Source organism: Equus przewalskii, chromosome 25 (genome assembly GCF_037783145.1).
Source record: "Equus przewalskii isolate Varuska chromosome 25, EquPr2, whole genome shotgun sequence".
Taxonomy (NCBI): domain Eukaryota; kingdom Metazoa; phylum Chordata; class Mammalia; order Perissodactyla; family Equidae; genus Equus; species Equus przewalskii.
Window position 1 is genome coordinate 46,773,314 of NC_091855.1, and position 7,500 is coordinate 46,780,813.

Here is a 7,500-nt window from a genome sequence, read left to right on the forward strand (position 1 = left end):
CACCAGTCTTCTTGTATTTGGCATGTGGGTCACAGCCACAGTGTGGCCACTGAGGAGTGGTGTAGGTCTGCGCATGGCAACTTAGCCTGGGCAACTGAAACAGATCAAGATTAAAAGCTTGCTCCCCCAACAAAGATGACTAACAAAAGTGTTTGCATGTGTTGGAGAAAGAACAAGTTTGATTTGGGTTGTCATGGACTTAAGTCTCTTTTTTAGGAATGAGACTTTTCAATTCATGCCTCTTTGCGCCTGTGGAACTTTTGTGTGCCTCTTTTTGTAACTGAGATAAAATTCACAACATAAATTTAGCCACTTTGAAGTGTATCGTTCAGTGGCATTTAACGCATTAACTATGTTGTTCAACCATCACCTCTGTCTAGTTCCAGAGTGTTTTGATTACCCCGTCAAGAAACCATGAACCCACTAAACACCAACTCCCATTCCCTCCTCCTCCCAGCCCCTGACAACCACTATTCTGTGTGTTTCTTTCAAACTAGAGTTCCCAGAGTCGCTGAAAGATCTGAAGTCAGATTTCGAGCAGAGACTCCTGTAACACACCTATTACCCCTTCAGAGAAACCACCTCTTCATGATGTGTGTGTCCTGTGATCTTCCAGATAACAGAAATCTTGTTCTTCCTGAAACAGAGGACCATTTCAGTATATAACAAAGTCACTGCTCAACCTGGACCACTGTTTCCATCTTGGCTCACCTAGGATATGAACTACGGCACACCTGCTGCCTCTCCCATAGTCTTCCGTAATTGGCGGACTTCCGGTGGTTTGCTATTTTCCCTTTCCATTCTCTGTTTGTTCCAAGTGAGTTATTGAGGAGAAGTGACAGCAGAAAAACAGTGGAGAAGGCAGCTCAAAATTCTTATTCCCTATCAGAACATCAAGAGAGAAGCAGAAAATTTCAGAACTGACATTGTCAAATTCAAAAGCAGTCAAAGACTTGTAGCCACGAAGTGAACACTGAATCAAGTAAAAGGAAACTTGGAAACAGAAGAAAAGCAGAGAGAAAGGGGCAGAGAGAATATTTGAAGAAACAACTTCTTCAAATTTGGCCAAAAACTTCCCCACATTGATAAAAGACATGAATCTCTAAATCTGATAAGCTCAATGAGCTTCTCTCCAGCATTTGATACTGTCACTATTTTTTACATCAGCTATTCTAATCACTGCGTAACAATCGCTCATCATGGTCCCTAAAGCCTAGTGACACTGTATCTGTGTTCGTAAGGAATATTGGTATGTACGTTTCTTTTCTTATAATCTTTTTGTCTGATTTTCTGTCAACATAACTTTTTCTCTACTAGACTTGTGCCATAGAGAAACTGCTGCTCATGTCTCCAGAGAGATGTCCAAGAAGAAGCAGAGATTCAGGCAAGATCAAATCAGGGGGCTGGCCCCATCGCCAAGTGGTTATATTCGCACGCTCTGCTTGGGTGGCCCAGGGCTTCCTCGGTTCGGATCCTGGGTGTGACCATAGCCCGGCTCATCAGGCTATGCTGAGTCATCGCTGCATGTGCCTCAGCTAGAAGGACCCACAACTAAAATATACAACTATGTACTGAGGGCATGTGTGGAGAGAAAACAAAAAAAGAAGGTTTGCAACAGTTATTAGCTCAGGTGCCAGTCTTAAACAGAAGATCAAATCGGATAGGGAAAAGGGCAAATGCCCTTTAAAGGGGAATGGACTAACAAACACATCATTCAATGTGTGTGTGTATGCCATGTAATACCAAATATTTTTATATACTTTCTTATTATATACTTATATATTCTATAATTTTTATTAAAGTAAAATAATATGTGTGTACATATTTATTATCACATACATATTTCTTTTACGCACTTAATTGTTAAATATCTATTTTATTAACTGTTTTATTAGAACTATAAATTGAGACAAGGGAAAGACAAAAAAAAGTTTGAGTGGTTCTCATCTCTGACAAATGTGGGAACAGGATCTTTATAGAAAAGTTTAAAAAATGGATTCTGTTTATAATGCATGTGACAGCTCTCTGTTATTTTACTTTAATAAACTATTCCTTAATAAATTTAAGAAAAAGGAAAACTAGAAAAATGTGTATATTGAATGACTTATGAAGCGACAATGAACGAGTGAATCGGTGTCCTCATCTGGTAGGAAAGGCAGAAGTACAAATTTGAATGCATCTCTCAGAAAAGAAGGGAGTGGAGTCCAGATGTCCTTATCTGCCAGCGCTGGAAATCAGGAGCCGTCTCTGAGCCAACGTGGCTTTGGCCCTGCAGGCAAGAGAGGGGTGCATTGCTCCTATGCATATAATTTTAAGCAACAAGGTTTGTGACTCCCAGGGTCAAAGAGGAGGATCGCGTGACCCTGACAGGTGCCACAAAGCCTGGGATTGGCCCTGTTCTCTGGGGACTCAGTGGCTGCTGTCTTTCTCTGTGTCTGTTGTCCTGCCTGAGGAAAGGCAGGAAGAGTCTTATTTTCTCAATCCCAGTTAATGCAATGACTCAAATCCCACTCCTGGGTCAAAAATGAGCATGTATGTGCACCAAAAGGCATGTGCAAGAATGTTCTTAGAAGTACCAATTGGTTTCACCAAAACTTGAAAATCAGCTACATGTTGCTCAACCCGAGAATAGAATAATCGGCTGATGTCTATTCAGAAAAGAGAATAATATGTAGAAATGCAAAATAGTGAATGTGCACGCGCCAGCAACAACTTGGATCAGTCCTCCAGACGGGCTGTTGAAGGAAGAAGGCAGACTTGATCGAACACGCATGGTGTGATTCCATTGAATTAAGATCAGAATCAGCCAACGCTCATGTAAGAAATTAGGAAATAGGAGAGTAGGTTCTTAGGGGAAGAGGCAGAAGGTAGGGATTGGTGGGCAGAAGGGGAGTTCTGGGAGCCCTGGGAAAGAATGTTTCCTCATCTTTATGTGGAAACCTTGGCATGTAATTGGCATGTGTCACCAAGAGCTGCACTTGGGGACATTTCCTTGAAAAGCATGCTTGAGACTGTGTACATTTTCTGTGCACACAATGATTAATGAAACAAAAGACAGTTCCAATGGCTGGCAAGACCTTATGGCCGTTAGTGTATAGGCACTTTGAAGACGGTGATCATAGACTTCGCAATGAGATTTGGAATGAGATGGTGAGTTTACAGATTACTCATCCATTGAGAGAGTGTGGGTGATTGATGCAGCTCCTTTGATAGCCTCAGTTAACCCATCCGTGAAATGAATTAATATTGTATGTATAACAGATGTTTTGTCTGACCACACAACTCCTGCCCTCCTTCTTCTCACAAGTGTCCCCAGTCTCCCACGGGAGCCACTGCTCGTCACACCGGGTCTGGGTGGGTGGGCTCCCTCAGACCCCAGGTGGACAAGTCCAGCTGACGGGCGTGTTCTTGGAAGAAGCAGAGGCTTTGTGCATAAGCGGGCCCAGGGAGAGCTCGCTGGAGCCCCTGCTGTGCTAAGGTGGAGGGAGGGGTTCTGTGTACCTGGGGCTGCCAGCTGAGGAAGAGCTCCTGGTGACACAGGTGGCCATTCTGCAGCCTGAAGGAGATGCCGGCAGAGAATGGGCTGACCCGGAGGAAGACCCAGCACAGAGATGCCTGTGTGTCCTGCTGCGATGCTTTGGTGCCCGCATCTGTCAGCCCCTCAACGTTCTACACAGAGATCTTGCTCCCGAGAGCCAACATGTTCCTTTAACAAAGAATAGTGAATGGAACAAGAAAAGCCTCAGAATAACCAGAGGTATCCTGAAAAACGAAGAACAAAGCTGGAGGCATCACAATCTTACCAAGCTATAATAATCAAAACAGAATGCTACTGGCATGAAAACAGTCACACAGATCAATGGAACAGAACTGAGGCCCAGGAATAAAACTGTCCGTCCGTGGACAGCTGATCTTTGACAAAGGAGCCAAGAGCAGACAATGGAGGGAGGAAAGTCTCTTCAACAAATGCTGTTGGGAAAACTGGAGAGCCACTTGTAAAAGAAGGAAAATGCACCATTATCTTACACCATACACAAAAGTTAACTCAAACTTGATTAAAGGCTTGAATTTAAGACCTGAAACCATAGAAATCCTAGAAGAACACACAGGCGGTACACTCTTTGACATCAGTTCTAGCCGCATCTTTTTGAATACCATGTCTCACCAAGCAAGGGAAACAAAAGAAAGAGTAAACAAATGGGACTACATCAAACTGAAAAGCTTCTGCACAGCAAAGGAAACCATCAACACAATGAAAAGATAATCTAACAATTGAGAGAAGATATTTTCAACCCATATATCCAAAAAGGAATTGATATCCAAAATACACAAAGAACCCATACATCTCAACAAACCAACAGCAGTACCCTATTAAAAATGGGCAAATTACTTAAGCAAACATTTTTACAAAGAATAAATAAAGACGGCCAAGAGGTGCATGAAAAGCTGCTCAACATCACTAATGATCAGGTAAATGCAAATCAAAACTACAATGAGATATCACCTCACACCTGTGAGAATTGCTATAATTAACAAGACAAAAAATGACAAGCATTGGGGAGGATGCAGAGAAAAGGGAACTCTCATAAACTCTTGGTGGGAATGTAAAGTGGTACAGCTGCTATGGAAAACAGTATAAAAATTTCCAAAAATGTTAAGGACAGAACTGCCATATGATCCAGCTATTCCACTGCTGAGTATTTATCCAAAGAGAAAGAAAGCACGTGTGCATAAAGACACTTGCACCCCTATGTTCATTGCCGCATTATTCACAATAGCCAAGACTTGGAAACACCTATGTGCCCATCAAGGGATGAATGGATAAAGAAGATGTGGTATAGATATGCAATGGAATAGTACACAGCTATAAAAAAACAAGATGAAATCTTGCCATTTGCAAAAACATGGATGGACCTTGAGGGTATTATGCTAAGCAAAATAAGCCAGAGGTAGAAAGACACATACCATATGATCTCACTCATAAGTAGAAGATCGAAATAACAACAACAAAGACACGCATAGACACAGAGATTAGATTGGTGGTTACCAGAGGGGAAATGGGGACGGAGAAGGACAAAGGAGTGACTGGGCACACGTACAGTGACAGATGGTAATTAGCCCTCCAGTGGTGAACATGATGTAGTCTACACAGAAACCAAAATATAATGATGTACATCTGAACTTTATATAGTGATATAAACCAGTGTTACCTTAATTTAAAAAAGGCACGAAGGAAAATGATGGAAATTCTCACGATAAGCAAGACTTGAGGCAGCAGACCTTTCTCACTCTAACCAGGGAGAAGGTAAGTGGAATTAATGGCTTTGGGAAGGCAGCTTGTGTGCTTGTGAGTGACAGCTGTTCTGGGGCACAAAGCGGCACAACTTCAAATGAGCTTCAACACGAAAGAGATTTGTGTAAGATCTGAGTGGGGAAAATAAGAGGATCTTTCAGACTCAAAAATATAAACACTGTTTCCATTCCCGTTCTTACTCCCAAGCCCCAGAAAGGCAGCATGTCACACAGGGGATGGAGAAAAGCATGAGAAAAGGCCCCCAATCATGACACCTCTGGGGCAGCACTCCACGGTCCTCTTCAACCTTCTCAAAGCCCCAAGGGCCGAGGCATCCTAATTCCTAAAGCCTTCTCCAAAAGGGATGGGGTCAGATGTCTAGGTCTTGGTAAGGGGGAGTGGGAGGGTGGGGCAGGACGGGGCCCACCTTGTTGGCAGCGTTCTTGAGCCCTGCCTCCATCTGGTGTCATCTGTAGGAAAAGGAGGTGAGGCACGCAGCCCAGAGTCACAGCTGCACCATTCTTTCCAGAGGACGTGCAAATTGGGCTCTCCTTCTGCTCATGAAAAGAGGGAGCCTTGCCAGGCATGCTTAGGGATAAGCCCAACCCCACGTGTCTGAGGCAGGAACCCAGCAGTTCCACCATTAGCTCTGTGCCAAGCTGGGTTTTATTCGTGATCACTCGGCAAGGTCGTTTTCAGGAGTGGGGAGCACTGAGACTTCTGCACCTGCCTGCTTTTGCTTCTATGTGATTCTTAGTTTTTCTTTTGAGGACAATAAGCCCTGACCTAACTACTGCCAATCCTCCTCTTTCTGCTGAGGAAGACTGGCCCTGAGCTAACATCCATGCTCATCTCCCTCTACTTTATATGTGGGACGCCTACTTCAGCGTGGCTTTTGCCAAGCGGTGCCATGTCTGTACCTGGTATCCGAACCAGTGAACTCCGGGCCACCAAGAAGCTGAACACGCGAACTTAACCACTGTGCCACCGGGCCGGCCCACGCTTCTGTGTGATTCTAAGTGAACGTTGTGTCTCTCTGTTTGCAGGTGTCGGGTGTGAGGTACAGTTAACGGAGTCCGGGGAAGATGTGAGACCGGGTGGGGGGTTCTTCACGATTCTCCTCTGAGGCCTCTGGATTCACCTTCAGTAGCTACGGGGGGCACTGGGTCCATCAGGCTCCAGGGAAGGGGTCAGAGTGGGTTGTTTGATAAGACACCCTGCTGGTGGCCTCACAAGAGAGTATGCTGGATCCGAGAAAGGCAGGGTCATCATTACTAGGCATGATTCAGAGAACACACTGCACTGGCATACGGACAATCTCAGAACTGAGGACACGGCTGTGTATTACTGTGGGAGAGACACAGTGAGGGGAAATCAGTGTGAGCCCAGACACCAGCCTCCGGCAGGGAGACAAGAAGGCTGGGCTGCACAGGGTGCTGAGGGCACAATGGAGCACTCGGGACACCAGGGGTGCTTGGGACACCAGGGGTGCTCAGGACCATCGGGTGGCGCTCAGGACTCACTAATCTCAAGAACCAGCCCCAGAGGCAGGTGCAGGGATAGTCGATGAAAAGATTTCTTTTTCCGAGTTTGTTTCTCTTCACAGTAAAACATAAAGTGAAATAACTATTCTCCATGGACTGTGCCCTGGCTGTCTCTAACACACCATTCCTCGGCTCCAAGCATAAAAGAGCAGGGTTTTTCATATACGTGGTGACAAATGTGGGCAGGAGCCCACAGTGTTCCTAATGAGCAAACCAAACCGTGGTGTCATCCCATCTCTCAATGTTTGGGCAGTGGATTAAGGAAATCCACCCATTTATTATCCTTTTCTTTTATTCATTCTTAGGGCCTCATTCCCACACGTGATGAGTTCTCTTTGATCCCAGCCTCTGTAGGTATTGGACGGGAAAGCGGAAAAGTGGTCTGGGCTCTCACTGTTCCCTCTGGTGGAGTTTCCCGAGCCCTGGTCCAGCCTGACATGAGGAGGACACAGCCACGCTTGGCTGGGCAGGAGGTGGAGAGCAAGATGGAGCCCTCTTACTAGGAATCCATTGGTCAGGAGGGAAATGGAGACCTCCTTCTGTCACCAGCTCTCAAGGCTCCCTCTGGGGCTCCAGGTCACCCAGAGACCTACGGAGAGTTTAGATGAGCCCCGTGCTTCTCATCTCTCCATCAACGTGGCTTCCTCACGAGGTAGGGAGAGC